Source organism: Anas platyrhynchos, chromosome 33, assembly GCF_047663525.1.
Source record: "Anas platyrhynchos isolate ZD024472 breed Pekin duck chromosome 33, IASCAAS_PekinDuck_T2T, whole genome shotgun sequence".
Classification (NCBI taxonomy): domain Eukaryota; kingdom Metazoa; phylum Chordata; class Aves; order Anseriformes; family Anatidae; genus Anas; species Anas platyrhynchos.
In genome coordinates this window covers 8140002-8161459 of record NC_092618.1, presented here as the reverse complement: position 1 = coordinate 8161459, position 21458 = coordinate 8140002, and positions in this window count along the sequence as shown.

The window sequence follows — 21458 nt, the reverse complement described above, 5'->3', positions numbered from 1 at the left end:
GGTGTGCTGATGCCACAGGGTTGCTGTGGGGGATCTCTGGCCGGCAGCATGAGCTGCCTCCGATGGTGGCTGTCCCGTGGCCTTGCCTTGGCCACTGAACCCAGTGCACGCTGCCCCCCACCACAGCCTCCCATAACGCGCTGGGAAAGGCTCGCAGCCCTGCCAAGAGGAGGGGACAGAGGGTCTCCTTCCCAAGGCTGTGCTGCTACCTCCCAACCTCTGCTGCTCCGCAGGCCTCTGGGGAAGCTCTTGCTGTGGCTGCAGAGTTTCTGCGATGCAAGGAGCTCAAGCGATTCGTCCAGACAAAACAGACATGGAGGATTGGAGAGTGCTTGGTAAGGACCCAACTTGGTTTGCCCCAGCTGGGCAAACGCGCCCGGCCAGAGCCCGCTGCCTGCAGCCGCATCCTCGCTCCCTTCCTGCCAGCACAGAGCCCCAGGGGGCTCTTCTGCAGGCCCCTCTGCCCTCCCTGCCCCCAGGATGCTGGAGGAGACCCTGGAGAGGGTGTGCAAGCCCCGTGACCCTGCGTTCTCTCTCTCTCCAGCTGCAGCAGGACAGAGGCAGAGTAGAAGAATACCTGCAGCAGAGCCAGCCCTACCTGAAGGCCACTCAGACCCTTGTGCGACTTGAGGCCGTCAGATTCATTGGTGAGCCCAGCCCCTGGGTCCCTCTTGGGGCAGCCTTTGGCAGCCCCAGGCACTGCCCTGTTGCCCCCAGAGCCCCCCGACTGGGCCCTTGCTCCAGGGTGCAGGAGGGGGCACAGCCTGGCTGGCCAGGCCAGGGGCTGCGCTGCTGGGAGCGTGCTGGGGAGCGGGGCTCTGATGGGATCTCTGTGTCTAGGTCTTGCTGCGCGCTACTGCAAGGACCAGAGCGAGGAGAAGCTGAATGAAATCCTCAGCGGTGAGTGAGGGCAGTGGGGGGTGTGCTAGGGCTGGGGGGACAGCGGCAGAGGCCCCCGTGCCTTGCCCTGCTCCAGGGAAATGCTTCGGGGCGGAGGAGCAATGCAGCCATAGGAACGAGGGAGAGGAGACGGGGTAGCCTGTGGTGTCAGGGAATGGCCTCCCAGCCTGGAGCTGGGCAGTGCCGCTGAAAGGGTTGAGTGTCCCTGAGGAAGAGTCAGGGGAAAGGGCAGTAAGGCTGACAGAAGGTGGGAGCCTGTTGTAGAGCACGCAACCAGGACGAAGAGGGAGATGAGACAGCCTACAAGCAGCTAGGAGCAGGGTCACGATTGCTAGCCCTTGCTCTCATGGGGAAGCACAATAGCGAGAGGAAAGAGTCCAGGAGATTCCTGGAGTGTGTGAATCCTCCCAAGGGATGGAGGCAGGTGGTGAGGGAACCAGCTTGTGAAGGTGCCCCACTTGACCTGTGGTGCGCAGGTGGGGAAGGACTGGTGGCTGCATTTGGGACATTGCTGAGCAGCAGCTTTCAACGGATTCCTTTGTCCCTCCTGCTCCTCCTGGCCTGGGGAAGAGTCGAGTGGGGCTGGCATGCTCTGCAGGGGATGCCTGGGGATCTCTGCAAGGAGTGGGTTTTCATCTCTGCTCTTCTTTCTTTTGCAGTCCTCCGGCCTTCAGAGAACGACCCGGAACCCATGGTCTGTTCCCTGGCAGTTCAAACCACCCTGATCCTGACGTCAAGGCATAAGGCAATGTCAGGACGGAGATTTCCACTGCTGTGGTGCCGCTAGCCCCGCAGCAGTCCTCAAAAGAGCAATATATATTTTAATAGAACTAGGTTGTTGTCTCGTTATTCCAGCAGCTCCTTCACAGTGACTCGGTGCCATGACGCTGAGCTAACTTGGAGGCCACCAAGGACGTCTTTTCCCTGGGCCCGGTGACTGCATGGCGCCTACTCAACCAGTGAAAGAGTCACAGAACCCTTGCGCTTGGAAAAGGGCCTTCAGCTCAAGTCCAAGCGTCAGCTAACACCACCAGGCCCACCACAAAACCACGGCCCTTAGCGCCAAGTCCACGCATTTCATAGAATCATAGAATATCCTGAGTTGGAAGGGACCCTTAAGGATCATCAAGTCCAACTCTTGACACTGCACAGGTCTACCCAAAAGTTCAGACCATGTGACTAAGTGCACAGTCCAATCTCTTCTTAAATTGAGTCAGGCTCGGTGCAGTGACCACTTCCCTGGGGAGCCTGTTCCAGTGTGCAACCACTCTCTCTGTGAAGAACCCCTTCCTGATGTCCAGCCTAAACTTCCCCTGCCTCAGCTTAACTCCGTTCCCACGGGTCCTGTTGCTGGTGTTAATGGAGAAAAGGTCTCCTGCCTCTCGACACCCCCTTACGAGGAAGTTGTAGACTGCGATGAGGTCTCCCCTCAGCCTCCTCTTCTCCAGGCTGAACAGGCCCAGTGCCCTCAGCCGTTCCTCGTACGTCTTCCCCTCCAGGCCTTTCACCATCTTCGTAGCCCTCCTCTGGACACTCTCCAACAGTTTCATGTCCTTTTTATACTGTGGTGCCCAGAACTGCACACAGTACTCGAGGGGAGGCCGCACCAGCGCAGAGTAGAGCGGGACAATCACCTCCCTTGACCTACTAGCGATGCCGTGCTTGATGCACCCCAGGACACGGTTGGCCCTCCTGGCTGCCAGGGCACACTGCCGGCTCATATTCAACTTGTTGTCTACCACGACCCCCAGATCCCTCTCTTCTAGGCTGCTCTCCAGCGTCTCGTCGCCCAGTCTGTACGTGCAGCCAGGGTTTCCCCGTCCCAGGTGCAGGACCCGGCACTTGCTCTTATTGAACTTCATGCGGTTGGTGATCGCCCAGCTCTCCAACCTATCCAGATCCCTCTGCAAGGCCTTTCCACCCTCAACAGAGTCCACAACTCCTCCAAGTTTGGTGTCATCAGCAAACTTGCTCAAAATGCCTTCTATTCCTACATCCAGATCGTTTATAAAAATATTGAAAAGTACCGGCCCTAAAATGGAGCCTTGAGGGACCCCACTGGTGACCGCCCGCCAGCCTGACGCAGCGCCATTCACCATAACCCTTCGGGCCCTGCCCGTTAGCCAATTGCTCACCCATCGTATGATGTTTTTATTTAGCTGTATGGTGGACATTTTGTCCAGTAGGATCCTATGGGAAACTGTGTCAAAAGCCTTGCTGAAGTCCAAAAAAATCACATCAGCTGGTTTCCCTTGGTCCACCATACGGGTGATCTTATCATAAAAGGAAATCAGGTTAGTTAGGCAGGACCTACCCTTCACAAACCCATGCTGGCTGGGACCAATGACTGCATTGTCCCCCAGGTGCACCTCAATACGTTCGAGAACCATCTTCTCCATGATTTTACCAGGCACTGATGTGAGACTGACAGGCCTGTAATTGCTAGGGTCTTCTTTCTGACCCTTCTTGAAAATCGGCACAACATTTGCCAGCTTCCAGTCTACCGGGACCTCTCCAGACTCCCAGGATCGTTGAAAAATAATTGAGAGAGGTTCCGCGATGACGTCCGCCAGCTCCTTCAGCACCCGGGGATGAATCCCATCCGGACCCATGGACTTGTAGGGATCCAGGTGGAGTAGCAGATCCTGCACACGTTCAGGGTCGGTTGGGAGTTTGTCATCCCCACCGTCCCGGTCCTCCAGCTCGGGGCACCCTGGGTCCCGAAGCCCATCATCGGCATTGAAGACAGAGGCAAAGAAGGCGTTAAGCGTCTCTGCTTTGCCTATGTCATCGTCTGTGAGAAGACCTTCCCTATCAAGGAGCGGCCCTATGTATTCTTTAGTTCTCCTTTTTCCATTCACATATCTAAAAAAACCCTTTTTATTTTCTCTCACAGACACAGCCAGCTTCAACTCTAGGTGTGCTTTAGCCACACGAATTTTCTTCCTACAGACACGAACAGCATCCCTGTATTCTTTCCATGTCACCTGGCCCTCCTTCCAGTAGCGAAACACTCTCTGTTTCCGCCTAATCTCCATTAGAATGTTCCTGGTCAGCCACGACGGCCTCCTGCCCCGCCTGCCTGACTTGCGATATTTAGGAATTGCCTGATCTTGTGCTTCTAGGAGGCATCGCTTAAAGAGTGACCAGCACTGGTGGACATCAAGGCCTTCAAGAGCAGCTTCCCAGGGGACCTTGCTGACTAGTTCCCCGAGCAGCCTGAAGTCCGCCTTCCCCATATCTAGGGATGAGGTTTTGGTGGCACTTTTCCTTCTGTCACCGTAAATTTTGAACTCAACCACTTCATGGTCGCTATGACCGAGGCGGCCACCAATCACCACATCTCCCACCAGACCCTCTCTGTTTTCTAGCAACAGGTCTAGGAGGGCACCTTTCCTAGTTGGCTCCGTTAACACCTGCACCAAGAAGTGCAAGGAGCTATTAAAGGAGCTATTTCTTTAATAGCTCCAGGCCTGGGACTCCAGCAGTGCCCTGGGCAGCCGGTTCCACCCTTTGCATGAAGAAATTCTTCCTGACATCCCATCCTGTGAGTCCACCTGTGGTAGGTGCGCCCAGGTAGAAGAACTGCTCAGCCTCCTGGCAGAGCTTCGGGAGGACGTGGGCAGGCTGAGGAGCACCAGGGTGTCGGAGAAGGTTGAACTGTACTCTGCCAGCCCTGGGACAGATGCGTCAGGCAGACACAGCAGAGGAAATGGAGGATCCCCTACCCTCTGGCCATCAGGCAGAAGGAGTGCATCTCAGTGACAAAGGGATGGAAGTTTAGATCTGCTCGGGGCAGCAGGTGAACCCCTCCTTGCCTACCTCACCTTCCTTTCAGGTGCCCTGAAACAACAGACTCTGGAAGTAATGGACACACAAACGATGATGTGCATGAAGGTCCATCCAGGTTGGAGGGGTTTTCTAGGGCAAGTCAGCCTTCCCCAGTATCACGACCACCTCCATCAAGAAGAAGAGAAGGGTTACTGTCATAAGTGACTCCCTTCTGAGCAGAACAGAGGGCCGCATATGCCGGCCTGACCCAACCCATGGAGAAGTCTGCTGCCTCCCAGGAGATCAGGGTAAAAGGTGTTTCTGGAAAGCTCACTTGCCCCGTAAGGCCCTCTGAGCATCATCCATTATTGTTCTGTCCTGACAGAATCTTCTAAGTGGCACACCAAAATGGGAGGGAGTGTGCGCTAGCGAGATCCTTCGGCCTGCTCCATGCCACGCTGGGTACACTGGAGCACATTTGGAATGTTTCTGCACCGATGCACCCAGCATGAGGGACAAGCAGGAGGAGCTGGAAGCTTCAGCTCCATCCCAGAACAAGCGAGACTTGGTGTGCTGTGATGGACGGGTATGGGCTCTTCAGGAAGGATAGGCAGGGCAGGCGAGGCAAGGGGCTGGCACAAGGACGTGGCCGAGAGCTTCTGGGTAAGGATTAAGGGAGAAAGCAATCACTTGGATGTTGCAGTGGGTGTTTGCGATACCAATGAATTATTCGCTAAGCAACTAAGAGAGACCTCTCTTAGCTCAACTGCCCTTGTCCTGATGGGGGACTTCAACTTGCCAGACGTTAACTGGGAAGACCACACAGCTGATACAAGCAGGTCCAGGAGATTCCTCACACACCTTGATGACAACTCCTTGGTACAGCTACTGAGGGAGACAACAAGGAAAGGTGCCATCCTAGACCTGTTGCTTGTGTTATAAATGGCTCAGTCTTCAAAATAGGATTATAATCAAAGTTTACAATTTATTAAAGGAATAGAGGTAAGCAAACAGCGCTGGGTGCGCCGGGAGTCTCTGCTCCACCAGGACGCACACCAGTTACATCAAGCAGCTGATTTTTATGCTCCTAGGCTGATACATATTCATTACTACTTCTAAAAAAAATGGGTTATTATAATTAGCTTCCGGGATCCAAACCCTCCTACTGGAGCATGCGCATCAGTCTCTGGTGGTCCCCCTGGGGGTCTCTGGGGGTCTTTCATGCTGAAGGCTCGTAGTCTTCCTCTCAGTTTTTTTTTCTTGTCCTTCCCCTTTGTACTCCTTGGCAGCATGTCAAAAGCTTACACAGCGTTCCCTGCAAGTTTTGTCTTCTAGCCATCCTTCAGCTTCTTTCTTCTCCTTAATCTCCTGGCCGCCTGGCCAGATATCAGGGGCTTGCATAGTGTCCCATTCAGAAGTCATAACAGTTACTAGTTGTTAGCAGTTGTTCTGAAACCCCCAGACATCAGAGACTTCAAAGAAAGAACATACAAACACAAATAGCTCTCTATTGACACTTCACATTTAAAAATCTTTGGCGATTGGAGGAAAACTGCCAGTACGCCTGCTTTTGGCAGGGGGGTTGGACCCGATGATCTCTTGAGGTCCCTTCCAACCCCTCCAATTCTGTGAACTTTGGACACGGGGAGGGCAGAGTTCAGGCTGCTCAGGGAACTAGTTCGGAAGATCCCCTGAGAAGCTGTTTTGGAAGGTATCGGGGTCCATCTTTTTAAGCACGACCTCCTAAGAGCACAGGAGCAGGCGATTCCAAAATGTTGGAAGTCAAGCAGGCGGGGCAGGAGGCCAGCTTGGCTGAGCAGGGATCTTCTTCTAGAGCTTAAGTGCAAAAAGAAAGCGTGTGGCCACTGGAAGCGAGGTCGTGTGACATGGCAGGGCTACAGAGGTGCTGTTTGCCTCTGTCAGGAGAAAATTCGTGCAGGCAAAGCTCAGGGGTGACGCTGGCTAGTAGTGTGGGCAACAACGCAGATATATACATTAATATGTGTATTGAAGATGTGAACTGCTAAAGGAGGGCTAGAGGAAACATTGGTCCCTTACTTGCTGAGGATGGTCACCTCACAAACACAGACATAGGCGAAGCAGAGCCATTTAATGTCTCTTTTGCCTCTGTCTTCAAGAGCAATGATGGGCTCTGGGACCCAAGGGGCCCAGAGTTGGGGGGCCATGAGTGCGGTAACAAAAACCTCCTAGCCAAACCCACACTGGATGCATATGAGTCCACGGGGCCTGAGGGGATTCATTCCAGGGTTCTCAGAGGGCCGACTAATCTCCTTGTGAGACCTCTCTCAATTATTTTTCAATGGTCTTGGGAGGCCAGAGAGGTCCAAGTTGACTGTAGGCTGGCAATCATTGTGACAGGTTTCCAGAAGGGCAAGAAAGAAGAGCCCAATAATTACAGACCCGCCAGTCTCTCTTCAGAGCCTAGTAAAAATACGGAGAAACTCTTCTGGGCATTACTGAAGAACACCGGAAAGACAACGCAGTTGTTGATCACAGCCCACCCAGGTTCATGAGGGGAAAGTCCTGTTTAACAAACTTAATTTCCTTTTATGACAACATCACCCGTCTAGTTGAGCAAGGGATGCCAGGTTTTGGATTTCCATCAAGTTTTCAGTACTGTTTCTCTCAGTATCCTTCTGGACAAAATGTCCATTGTACAGCTAGATAAATACATGCGGTTTAGGGTGAAAAGTTGGCTGATGGGTTGGGCTCAAGGGGTTACAGAAATGGGGTTGCATCAGGCTGTTGACCAGTCCCTAGTGGGGTTCCCCAGGGTTCCACTTAGGGCCAGCAGAAGAGGCTGGAGAGCAGCCTTGCAGAAAGGGATCTGGGGGTTTTGGTCGACAGCAAGTTGCATACGTGTCAGAATTCAGCCTGGAGGAGAGTGAGGGGAGGCCTCCTGGCGGCCTGCAGCTCCCTCACGAGGGGAGCAGAGGGGCAGTGTGGCATTTAGGGGTGTAGCCGATTAACCGTTACGGGTCCGGTCAGATTCAGGGTCCTGAACTATCACAATCACAGATTCACCAATAACGCATGTATGAAATACAGAGGTGGCACAGGTGCGCAGCCTGGAAATGAACGCGTTACAAGGCACAAAGACTCTATAGAGATTCCTAAGTTTCCGCAGAGACACACGATATAACCTAGTGTTCAAATCTCACCCAAAGGCGTCCCAATGGGCGAGAAGAGAGGCTCAGCCCGTCGACTGATCCCAGGAGTCAGGAGGTCCTCAGGATGGTGTATTCCCTTGGGATGGCATCTCCCCTGATGGTGGTATCTTCCCTAATGATGGTACCTTCCCTAACAATGGTATCTTCCCTGACACACCCTCTCTCTTAGGCCAATTTATGAGGTGGAGCTTGAGTGACTCTAGTCAAGCATATTTTAGTTAGGATTGGTGAAAAGGTTTCTTGTCTCTGTTTAAAGTAGTAGGCTCTGAGAAATTCAGAGCACATGCTCAGAGAGGGGTGGTCGCACCTTGGAAGCAGGGAGCTTTTGGGATGGAGGTGTGTTTTGGCATTTTAATGATATTATAATTGTACTGGGTCTGGCTGGAATGTTAACTTTCCCGGCAGCAGCCCATACAGTGCCGTACTCTGGACTTGTAGCTGGAACAGCAGTGTTATCACACCAGTGTTGTGTCTACTGCTGAGCAGCAGTGGCACAGCATCGGGCCTTTCTCTAACCCTCCTAGGGGGTGGGCAAAAAGTGAGGAGAGAAACATCACTAGGGCAGCTGACCTAAACCGATCAAAGGGATATTCCATACCATGTGATGTCACACTCAGCAATAAAAGGTGGAAACAGGAAGAAGAGGGGAGGGGTGGGCTCTTGTTGAGAAGACGTCGGTCCTCCTCTGGAACACTGGCTGCGTGCGTTGAGGCCTTGCTTCAAGGACGCGGTCAATCATCGCTCATTTGTGGGAAGTAGAGAGTAATTTCTTTCCTCTGCACTTCCATATAGCTTTCATTTATTTTGTTGGTTTGTTTTCCTCCCTTCTTTTTATTTTTCCTTTTCCCCTCCCTTTTCCCCTTTCCCTTTTATTTCCCCTTAGTTAAATTTTTAGTTCATAGTAGTCTTGATTTAATTATTATAGTTATTTCCCTTTAATTAAATTATCCTTATCTCAACCCGTGAGTTGTTCTTTGCTTTATTTCTCCCCCTCCTCATCTAAAGGAGGGGGAGTGAGAGAGCGGTTGTGGGGTTTAGCTGCCCAGCACGGTAAAACCACCACAATAATGAGCAAAAGTACATTAGAATACAGCATTTGTCAAAACATGACAGGTCGTTGGCTCAGGGTAGCAAAAAGTGCAGCTTATCGGTCTCAGCGTGCACAGGAACAATCGAGTCCGCACCTGGTCACAGAGCCTAGCCGTGGTGTCTCCACTCCACTCTATGCTCCGTGCTGTTCCTTAGAGCTAGCACACCAGGTTCCCCCAGCGCAATAGCATCTAAGGTTGGAAGCCTAGGGAATGCTCAGGTAATGCAGCTACGCCCTACCCTGAAAGCCTTTTCAATGCTGTGCATTTTCTTTAAGATGTGAATGTTAGTTTTATTTTCCTAGTTACTTCAGGCAACTGCACCACAGGCAGGTGCTGAGCTCTGCTCTCTGGGGACAGTGACAGGACCCGAGAGAACGGCACGGAGCTGGGACAGGGGAGGCAGAGGCTGGGTGTTAGGAAAAGGTTTTTCACTGAAAGGGTGGTCGGGCACTGGGACAAGCTGCCCAGGGCATTGGGCATGGCTCCAAGCCTGCTGGAAGTCAAGTCAAGTCAAGCGTTTGCACAACGCTCTAACATCCTCCGATAATGGGTGGTTCTGTGTGGAGCCTGGCGTTTGACTCAATGATCCTTGTGGGTCTTGTGTGGGAAAGGAATTTGTAGGTGGCTTTGCACTATTGCACACGTTCCTGAATTAGAGATAATGAAGAAATAATCGTAGAATCGTAGAATCTCCCGAGTTGGAAGGGACCCATAACGTTCAAGTCCAACTGCTGGCACCGCACAGGTCTACCCAAAAGTTTAGACCATGTGACTAAGTGCACAGTCCAATCGCTTCTTCAATTCAGACAGGCTTGGTGCAGTGACTACTTCACTGGGAAGCCTGCTCCAGTGTGCGACCACCCTCTTGGTGAAGAACCTCTTCCTGATGTGCAGCCCAAACTTCCCCTGCCTCAGCTTAACACCTTTCCCACGGGTCCTATCACTGGTGATTACGGAGAATAGGTCACCTGCCTCTCCACTCCCCCTCGCAAGGAAGTTGTAGACTGCGATGAGGTCCCCCCTCAGCCTCCTCTTCTCCAGGCTGAACAGGCCCAGCGCCCTCAGCCGCTCCTCATATGTCTTTCCCTCTAGGCCCTTCACCATCTTCGTCGCCCTCCTCTGGACCCTCTCCAACAGAGAGCCGGAGTCGCCAGGTCAACCCAGACCCGGGAAGGGGGGGGGGGGGGGGGGGGGGGGAGGAAAAAAAACGGGGAAGGAGACGGGAGAGAGACCCAATCCATGCCGCGTGGAGCGGGGAAGTGGGGCCGTGTGATGGGAAGAGGGTAAGAGGGAAAAGAGGGAGAAAAGCGAGTGTTCTCCCCCGAGGGGGGAACGAGTGAACGGCAGGCAGGCGCAGGTCTGCGCGTGACAACCGCATCCCCTTGCCTTTCCCTCCTCCGCCCGGTGGTGGCAAGGGCGAAAAGTGACAAAAACTCGTGTCAAGGGCTGACTCTCAATAGATCGCAGCGAGGGAGCTGCTCTGCTACGTACGGAACCCTGACCCAGAATCAGGTCGTCTACAAATGATTTAGCACCGGGTTTCCCACGAACATGCGGGACGCAACGGTAAGCATACATGCGCCCAAGCCTTGAGCAGCCAGTTTCTCCGGGAGAATTCTGTGAGAAAAGGTGTCGAAAGCCTTACGGAGGGTTAGGTAGACCACATCCACAGCCATTCCTTCATCCACTGAGCACATTGCCTTGTCTTAGAAGGAGATCAGATTTGTCAAGCAGGACCTCTCTTTGATAACCACCTACTGAAATGGCCTGATCACCCGACTGTTCTTTCAGTGTTACAGAATCACAGAATCACAGAATTTCTAGGTTGGAAGAGACCTCAAGATCATCGAGTCCAACCTCTGACCTAACGCCAACAGTCCCCACTAAACCATATCCCTAAGCTCTACATCTAAACGTCTTTTAAAGACTTCCAGGGATGGTGACTCCACCACTTCCCTGGGCAGTCTGTTCCAGTGCCTAACAACCCTTTCGGTAAAGAAGTTCTTCCTAAGATCCAACCTAAAACTCCCCTGGCGCAACTTTAGCCCATTCCCCCTCGTCCTGTCACCAGGCACGTGGGAGAACAGGCCAACCCCCACCTCACTACAGCCTCCTTTAAGGTATCTGTAAAGAGCGATAAGGTCGCCCCTGAGCCTCCTCTTCTCCAGGCTGAACAAGCCCAGCTCCCTCAGCCGCTCCTCGTAGGACTTGTTCTCCAGGCCCCTCACCAGCTTCGTCGCCCTTCTTTGGACCCGCTCAAGCACCTCGATGTCCTTCTTGTAGCGAGGGGCCCAAAACTGAACACAGTACTCGAGGTGCGGCCTCACCAGAGCCGAGTACAGGGGGAAATGTGTTGTGTGATGGTACTCCGGATAATCTGATCCATGAGCTTTCCCAGCATCGTGGACAGAATAACAGATCCGTAGGTCCCCGACTCCTCCTTCCAGCCCTTCCTGTAGACAGACGTCACATTTGCTAGTCGCCAGTTGACCGCAGCCTCCCCTGATAGCCACGACTGCTGATCAATGATGGTTGCAGGTTGGCAAGTGATTCTGCCAGCTCCCTCAGTAGTGACAGGTGGATCCAATTCTGCCCCATAGATGTGTGTATATCTAAGTGGAGTAGCAGTTCTCTAACTATTTCCTCCTGGATTATGAGTGTTTCATTCTGCTCCCTGTACCTATCTACCAGCTCTGGAGGCTGAGTACCAGGGGAACAACTGGTCTTGCTGCTAAAAACTGAGGCAACGAAGGAATTAAGTACCTCAGCCTTTTCCTCATGTCTTCTATGGTTCTATGTCACTATCATTCCCCTCACATCCAATTCAGAATGGAGATGCTCCTTAATGCTCTTGTTATGTGTATATATATGTGTATATATATATATATATATATATATATATAATTACTCTTTTTGTTAGTAATAGTCAGATAGAGCTCCAGTTAGGATTTGGCCATTCTGATTTTGTCCCTGCACAGCTTCAAGACATGGAGGACTGAGCTCCACACCAAACGAAAAAATGGATGGAAAAAAAGCACAGAAAAGGTGGAACGTGGCAGCTTTACATCCCCTGCCCTTACCTGAGTCTATGCTGTAATTCCGTTCAACTGCTTACTGCCGTATTCTCTAAAGCGTCCTGCAACTCCTGTTGCTGTTATCTTGTGAGAGACAGCACAATCAGGGTGAGTCATCTGCCTACAGAAATTAACAACTGACAGAATGGAGCATCTGTCCAGGAGAAGTTGGAGTGGCTGATGGGCCTGCCACAGGGACTGGCGTGTGCCTGCAGGAAAAGTCCCAGGGGTCGGAGACGTGTTGCCTGTGGCTTGTTAAGCACAGGTCAAGCCCCAGCACATTCCAGTAATTTGTGTCTCTTTGGAAATGCCAGGGTGATCACACGCAGTTTTCAAGCATTTCACAGTTTTTTCTAGGATTCTGCACATTCTCAGAGGTGAAGCTCCAAAGCACTGGAGGTGCCCACTGCTCTAGGTTCCTGCCCATATCCTCACACAGTCCCTGCCACTCCTAACTCTCCTGCCTCTGGAAAGATCTCTGGATGGCATGCTTAAGTAGTTGTTTAAAATTATACAAAACCTGAATCACATTTAGGAGATGGGACAACAGAAACATGCTGGTTCGGCCATCCCACGGATATTCAAAGCTTTCAAGAGCTATTGTAATTAGCCCGGAGGAGAAGAAGAAAGGGAGAGTGAAGAAGTGGGGAGAAACGTCCCCCACTGTCCACACCAGTTCCATCCCCCCACCTCCTGCCCCACCCTGCACAGGAGAAAAGGCAAAAAGTGTAAAATAATGTAACTATTAATAGTTTCTAAGAGATGAAGAGATGGTTCCTGAGGTACAGAGGTGGCAATAATTTTATCCTGTCATAAGTCAGTGTTATCCCATACATCAAAACAGTAACCTTAAACCAGCCCCCAGAATTGATGAACAGCATGACATGGAAGACAGACAGTTAGTGATGTGCTATACAACACAATTCTGAAAACAAGCACAACAGCCCCAAGATCAAAAAGATCAACATTGTGATCAGCAACTGTTAAAGCAACTGTTAAACTGATCTATTGCTTATAACAATTTACTTTTAAAATGCTCTGGTCCGATTTGTCATCTCAACCTTTGTGCTCCATGCTAGGCACCAAAAAGACTTGCAGTGGTTTGACCCAGGAGGCAGCTCAGCACTACAGATCTATTTATCCAATGCAATGAAGGAGAGAACTGGGAGAAAAAAAAAAAAAGAAAAAAAAAAAAGACACAAAAGGAGTAGGTTGTTATTGTTATTGTTACAGACACCAACAGAGTAAGGGCATGATATTTTTGTGTGCACATCAATGTGGGGGGGAGGATTGGGAGGGACCGTGGGTGGGGCAAAGGGTCACGGGGATCTGGGGCAGTCATGTGTATAAGAAGCTATGCTACGCAGCAATAAATTGGCACTTGAGCTAGACACGGTGTGTCTGTCTCTGGTGTCCCTGCTTGGGGAGCAGACGTCCAGGCAGCCAAGTGATGTTGTCTCTCGGGATGGGGTAGCACGGAGAGAGACAACAATCAAAAGACAGGAAAGGTGGCGGTGATTAATTGAAAAGTGTTGGACCTAAGCATGACGTATATGGTATGGAATTAGGGGTGGATATTGTCCTAGTTTTGGCTGCGATAGAGTTCATTTTTCTTCCTAGTAGCTGGTATGTTGCTGCCTTTCGTATTTACAGAATCACAGAACAGTTTGGGTAGGAAAGGACCTTAAAGATCACATAATTCCAACTCTCCTGCCATGGGCAGAGACATCTTCCGCTAGACCAGGTTGCTGAAAGCCCCATCCAACCTGGCCCTGCTTCCAGAGATGAGGCAGCCACAGCTTCTCTGGGCAGCCTGTTCCCGTGCCTAATCATTCTCTGAGTAAACAACTTTCTAATATCTAATCCGGATCTACCCTCTTGCAGTTTAAAACCATTACCCCTAGTTACTGCTGGCTCATATTCAGCTGACTATCTACCAATATCCCCAGGAGCCTTTCTGCTGGGCGGCTTTCCACGCACTCTTCCCCCAGCTTGTGGCATTACATGGGGTTGTTGTGCCCAAGTGCAGGACCCGGCACTTTGCCTTGTTGAACTTCATCCAGTTGGCCTCAGCCCATGGGTGCAGCCTATCCATTTCCCTCTGCAGAGCCTTCCTACCCTCAAGGAGATCAACACTCTCTCTGAACTAGGTGTCATCTGCAAACTCACTGAGGGTGCACTTGATCCCCTTGTCCAGATCACTGATGGAGATATTGAAAAGAAGTGGCCCCAGTACTGGGCCCAGTGGGACACCACTAGTGACTGGCCTCCAGCTGCATTTAGCTCCATTCACCACAGCAATTTGGACCTGGCCACCCAGACAGTTTTCGACCCATTGATGCATCCATCCATCCAGGCCTTGAGCCGCCAGTTCCTCTGGGAGAATGCTGTGGGAAATGGTTTCAAAAGCCTTACTGAGGTCTAGGTAGACCACGTCCACAGCCTTCCCCTTGTCCACTGAAAGCATAACCTTATCTTCAAAGGGGATCAGATTTGCCAAGCAGGACCTGGCGTTGATAAACTCATGATGACTGGGCCTGCTCACCTGCTTGTCCTGGAAGCGTTGCGTGACAATCTGCTCCATGAGCTTCCCCAGCACCAAGATCAGACTGACAGGCCTGTAGTTCCCCGGATCCTCCTTCCGGCCCTTCTTGTAGACAGACGTCACGTTTGCTAGTCACCGGGTGACTGGGACCTCCCCTGATAGCCAGGACTGCTGGTCAGTGATGGAAAGCAGCTTGGAGAGCACTTCAGCCAGCTCCCTCAGTAACAACGGGTGGATGCCATCTAGCCCCCTAGACTTGTGCACATCTGAGTGCAGTAGCAGTTTTCTCAACATTTCCTCATGAGAGCTTCATTCTGCTGAAGGTCCTTATCTACCAGCTCAGAGGGCTGAGTACTAGGGGAACAACTGGTCTTGCTGCTAAACACTGAGGTAAAGAATGCATTAAGTACCTCAGCCTTTTCCACATCTCTTCTAATTCTGTTTTCCCACATCCAATAAAGGATGAAGATTCTCTTTTCCCTCCCCTCCCCTCCCCTCCCTTCCCCTCTGCTCTCCTTTCATTATAAAAACCTTTCTTATTGTCTCTGACAGCAATAGATAGATTGATCTCCGCTAGGGTCTGGCCCTTCCAATTTTGTCCTTGCCCACCCTAACAACATTTAGGACACAGCTTCAGACAAAATGACAGCATACATGAGAAGCACAGAAAAGGTGGAATCTGGCAGCCTTCCATCCACCAGCCTTCTGTGAGTCTGTGCTGCAATTCTGTTCAACTGGTTACTCCTCTACTGTCCACAATATCTACTAACACCTCATTGATGCTATCTTGTGAGAGACAGCACAATCAGGGGGAGCCGTCTTCCTGCAGAAATTAACAGATGAAAGAATGGAGCATTCAAGGTCCAGGGGAACCTTGAGAAACTGCAGGATTTTGCCTACAGAAACCTCTTGACATTTACAAGAAGAAAAGCCTCATCCTGCACCAGAGGAAGAGGAACCCCACACATCAGGGCAGACTGGGACCTTGCTGAGTGAGCAGTGCCCAGGAGGAGGAGGGCCTGGGCACCACGAGGGATGCCATACGAGCTCACCAGGAGCTCACCAGGAACCAGGCCAACTTCCTACAGAGCTGCCTTATGAGGAGCATGGCCACCAAGAAAATGTAAGTTACCATGCTCGGCTCCGATCTGATGAGACACCACACAGCCAGCAGGGAAAGAGGTGCAGGTCTGTGAATCTCTTGGACAGCCTGGTGTGGAGAGGAGCAAGCACACTGGAAAGGCTGAAAGTCCCAACAGGCCTGAGGTCTGTGTGTCAATGGCTAGGGCTCTTGTCTCCGACAGCGAGGCCTATGAGGAGGCAGCTTCTTGTTAAAGCACCAGGGTCTCATTGCCTCCTCACCAGCCATGAACCAGGCAGGAGTCGTACCCTTCTCCTGCACTGGGCCATGGACATCCCCATCTCCTACTGCCCAGGAAGAGCCCTGAGCTCCTGTGTGAAGGGAAAGGATCTCCCTTCCCAGGAGCCTGGGGTCAAAGCCTGTTTTTCAATACATCAGTGTCACCTTCACATTTGTCTACCTGTCCTCACTGCCTCCAGTGTTCTGCTCTAATGAGCTCCAAGGGAGGCTGTGTCAGTGCCAGCAGAGTCCCCCCTCAGGGGGACACTGCAGGAAACTTGCATCTGCCTTGGATTTCTTGAGAGATTTCTTCAACGCACTCTCAGTGCCTGAGGTTCATGGGCTCATCGCCAAAGCCCCCAGAGGGCTGATTCCAATGCCTCTGCTGCTGATCTGGGCTGGGCTCCTGGGACAGGGAGAGCTCCTGGCAAGAGGGCCCTGGTGCAGAGAGACACCTCTGCCCAGGAGCAGCTCCTCTGCACAGCGCAGAAGGGCTGGGGGCTCTGACCCCCATGGGGAGAGGAGAGGAGAGAGGGGTTTGTTATAAATGGCTCAGGATTCAAATTAGGATTAAATAAAAAAATAGGATTTATTAAAAGAATATAAAGGAATAGAGGTAAGCAAACAGCGCTGGGTGCACCGGGAGTCTCCACTCCACCAGGACGCACACCAGTTACATCAAGCAGCTGATTTTTATGCACCTAGACTAATACATATTCATTACTACTTCTTAAAAAGTAGATTATTATAATTAGCTTCTGGGGTCCAGTTCCTCCTACTGGAGCATGCGCATCAGTCTCCTCTGGGGGTCTCTAGGGGTCTTTCATGCTGAAGGCTCGTAGTCTTCCTCTCACCCTTTGTACTTACTCGGCACTATTCCAAGTTTATGGAACACTCTCTGTACACTCTCCGCAGGTCTTGTCTCCCAACCGTCCTTCAGCTTCTTTTTTCTTCCTCTTAATCTCTTGGCCCCCCTGGCCAGATACCAAGGATCTCATAACAGTCACCAGCAGTCACCAGTCATTATCAGTTGTTCTGAAACTCCCAAACAGGTTGACGACTCACGAGCAATTAAAACATTCTTTCCCAGCTATTTACAGTCATCTACATAACATCTATAGCAGTGTTAAATCAATCTCGAAGAAGACAGAAAAAAACTGTAACTGTTAGAACTAGAAGTCAGGAATAACAAAAGCAAACAGGTTCATAAATTTAAGGAGTGTTTTCTGAAGACTTGATAAATTGACTGGAATGAGGGGGAGACTGGGACACACTGCATCTGTGGTTCAAGAATTAAACTGCCAGTGCAGGGCCCAGAGGCAGACAGGATTCAAACAGAGGCAGACAGGATTCAAACAGAATTATTCTTTATGGACACGAATTTATGGACACGAATTGGAATTGTTAAAACATTCCTCACAGGTTGGAGGCAGTTGGGAGTGGGAGGGTGCTGAGAGCTGCCTGCAGGAGAAACCTGCACAGCCCTTGACAAGGTAAGTCTCTGGCTGCAGGGCCATGCAGCTGCAGCTCCTGGAAGGGTCTTGTTTCTGGGAGGGCGGTGGGCAATGCAGTAGGCTGTGAGAGTCCTGCTGGATTGCACTGCGAGGTGAGGAAGTCTGGCAGAAGCCCCTTGGAGTGGCCTAAGCCAGGTGCCCCTGACACCCTAGAAGCCTCGAACACCCTGCTGGTGATGCAGGGCTCTCTCTCAGCTGCCCCATAGCTCCTGCTGCATGGAGGTGCCCCTTGGCAGGGCCCTGGTGGTGGCAGGGTGCTGCAGGGCAGCGCTGAGCACAGCCGCATGGGATGGGGTCTGCGAGCACAGGCGGGGGAAAGAAGAGTTTGGCCAAGATCAGCAGGAACAGAGTGGCCAAGAATCCTCTAGGTACAGCATGTTGTGTGCCTGGGATACTGGAATACCCCAGCGTGTGGATATTCACTTGTCTGTGGGGTGTTTTCCTGGGCTTCAGGCTGCTCTCCAGCAGGATGCAGCTCTCTCGTGGCATCCTTGTGGCATGCAGGCGTCCCAAGGAGAAGACACCTCCTTGCTAAGGCCATGTCCGTGCTGCTGGATGTCTGTCTGTGGGCAGCTGGAGTGAGGCCTCGGCAGCCCTGGCTAGGGGGGAAGAGCTGAGATCCTGCTCAGGCCCCCAGGGCCAAGGTAAGGATTCTGTCCAGCCTCACTCGGACTGGGGCTTCTCTGCTCTCAGCTGTCTCCGTTTTTTTCTCAGCGTAACACGAGTATGATCGGTGTCCTAAGCATTACAGGGGGAATTATAAGAAAATACAGCAAATAAAATCTCTCTTGCTCTACAGTGTGGTCGGATGAGTTGTTTGCAAAAAGACTGCATGGCTCATTGATCTGACAAGTGGACTGCACTTGAGTTTCCCCCACGGTCCTGCTTCCCTCCTGCTGCACAGCAGGAAGGACTCCTCTGGAGCCCACAGCAGCCCCTGCTCCCAGTGTCACACGCAGCCAGCACCACTCAGAGCTCAAGCAAGAGAGCTGCAGAAAGCTGCGGGCTTTCCAGGAGATGAAATAGGTTTTCCTCATTGAAGTCTGTTCTATTTTTTTTTCTCCTCTTCAAAGATACCTGTGTCCAAAGTCAGCAAATGCCCAACAGCAGCTCTGTGAGCGAGTTCCTCCTGCTGGCATTCGCAGACACGCGCGAGCTGCGGCTCCTGCACTTCGTGCTCTTCCTGGGCATCTCCCTGGCTGCCCTCCTGGGCAACGGCCTCATCCTCACCGCCGTAGCCTGCGACCACCGCCTCCACACCCCCATGTACTTCTTCCTCCTCAACCTCGCCCTTCTCGACCTGGGCTGCATCTCCACCACTCTGCCCAAAGGCATGGCCAATGCCCTCTGGGACACCAGGGCCATCTCTTACCACGGGTGTGCTGCACAGGTCTTCTTTTTTGTCTTCTTGGTTGGAGCAGAGTATTCCCTCCTCACCGTCATGGCCTACGACCGCTACGTTGCCATCTGCAAGCCCCTGCACTACGGGAGCCTCCTGGGCAGCAGAGCTTGTGCCCAGATGGCAGCAGCTGCCTGGGGCAGTGGCTTTCTCAGTGCTGTCCTGCACACAGCCAATACATTTTCCCTGTCCCTCTGCCTTGGAAACGCAGTGGCCCAGTTCTTCTGTGAGATCCCCCAGATCCTCAAGCTCTCCTGCTCAGATGCCTACCTCAGGGAAGTTGCTGTACTCTTATTTACTCTTTCTTTAATCTTTGCTTGTTTTGTTTTCATTATGTTGTCCTATATACGGATTTTCAGGGCTGTGCTGAGGATTCCCTCTGAGAAGGACCAGCACAAAGCCTTTTCCACGTGCCTCCCTCATCTGGTTGTGGTCTCTCTGACTGTCAGCACTGGCATGTTTGCCTACCTGAAGCCCCCCTCCATCTCCTCTCCATCCCTGGACCTGTTGGTGGCCGCTCTATTCTCGGTGGTGGCTCCAGCAGTGAACCCCTTCATCTACAGCATGAGGAACAAGGACCTCAAGAATGCCTTGTGGAAACTGATGACTTGATTTGCTTCGGAAGCAATAATTTCACAGTCTGTTTCTGCAGATTACTCAGAATATCACTTACACAGAACAACCTATATTCCCTTTTTTGTTGTTTTTGTGTGTGTGAGTGTGTATTTTTAGTACTGGTATTACTTAGTTTTGTGTTTTGTTTTGTTTTTTTTTCTTTTTTTTTTTTCAGGTTAGGTTGCCCAATAAAATGTCATTTTTGTCCCACTCCCAATTCTGTACGTGTGTTTAGTGTATGTACTGAGTCTCTGTCCATGTGGAATTATGGTCTCTGTGAACTTTTAACGAAATAAAACAGCCTACACTGCCTTCTTTGTCTGATGTCCTTCCTCTGAGACCTGGTCTGGCTCTGCTGGGGCAGTGCCCATTTGCAGAGGAAAAGAGTCCCATTCCAGCAGCACAGCCAGGGAGCACCAGCGCTTGGGGCATGCCAAGCTGCTCTCTTGCCTCTGCCGCCCTCTCCTGCTGGTGGGGCCAGGCCCGGCTGCTCCTGGAGCTTGGTGCCAGTGCTGTTGTGGGGCTGTGCTGGGACTGCTGGCAGGTTAATGTTTCTTGCAGAGGGAATTAGCATCTGCCAGCAGAGTCCAGGGTATTGGCCGGAGCAGCATGAGCCCATAAAACAGGTGGAGCCCGCAGAGCATGAGCCTGTGCAAGGTGAATTTAGCAGAGCTCAAGTGCTCAAGCTGCTGTCAACAGGCAGAGGAGAGCTCTGCAGCCCCACGACACGCAGTAGCCCCAGCAAAGGAGGCTGGTGACTGATTCCTTGCAGCCTTGGGCAATGACAGTGACCCCATGAGCTGGGTCTGCCTCCCAGCCTGCCCAGCATGGCCCTGCAGAGTGTCCCCGTGCCCTGGGCACCACAGCCCCCTTGCTCTGCAGAGCAGCACCGCCAGCTCGGGCTGGGGCAGGGGCTGGGAGGGCGCTTCCCAGAGTGTCTTCTAGGCCAGCTTCAGGCACACAACATCTGCATGTCAGAGTGATCTTTGCTGTGTGCAAGGAGCTGAGAGACCAACAACAGTCATGGGGCTGGAACATTGCCTGCAAGGTCCCACCTGCCCTAGCACCTCCCAGAACTGGCACGGAACTGGTTCACATGCATCAGAGGGTCTGGGAGCCCAGCAGCAGTGCCATGGGCTTGAAGGATCACAATCAGATCACTTCTACCTGGGCAGGTCCTAGGCCAAAAAGGGGGTGTTTTGTAGGTATGATATTATGAGGCGGTGGTGCCTCAGAAATTCTAAGTCCAGCAGGAAGTGAATGGCTGTTAAATGGCCTTTGAGGTGGCTTCTTGGAGAAATAGCTGGCAGCTCATCCCTTGACTCCCGGCTGGGATCTATGCCATTAGGCTCATATCTGCAAAAGTACCTGAAAGGCAAGCAGAAGGCACTTGCTGTGCCTGTAGTTTGTGAGATCCGCTCTTTCCGAGTACCTGGTAGGCCCCATAAAGGAAGAGGTCTTGGATAGGGCTTGTCATGTCAGAGGTGTCAGCTTTTGCCTGAAGTCATCCTTCAGGACTGCTTTCAGTTTTCAACACAGAGGGGGCCACTGCCTCCAAGATGCCTGGGGTAAACTGAACCATGCACGAGGGCCTGGAAAAAGTTACCCTGGCTGCATAGGAGCCATTCTATATCCAAAAGCTGGAGGCAGGAAACAAATTTTTAGGGTGGTACGGAGCTGCAGGGCACATTGTGCAGGGTGTTCCTGCAGCCTTTATGTTCTTTTCCATCCTGGCTTCGGTGCTGCGTCTGTCTTAAGAAAGGAGTAGCCAACAGAGGTAAGACAGACACTGTGAGATCATGAAAGCCATCAGAAAACTACCCCTAAGAAGATGACTGATATGGGGAGGTCAGAAGAAGCCTGGCCAGGAGAAATGTGAGATTTGGGAGAGAGTAGAGGCCAGCAGGAATCAATGATTTCTGGGAGGCTAGAAGGTTCAGGCAATGTTGATTCTGCTGTAGCACTGACTTAAAAGAGTCATGTAAAGACCTTGCCCTA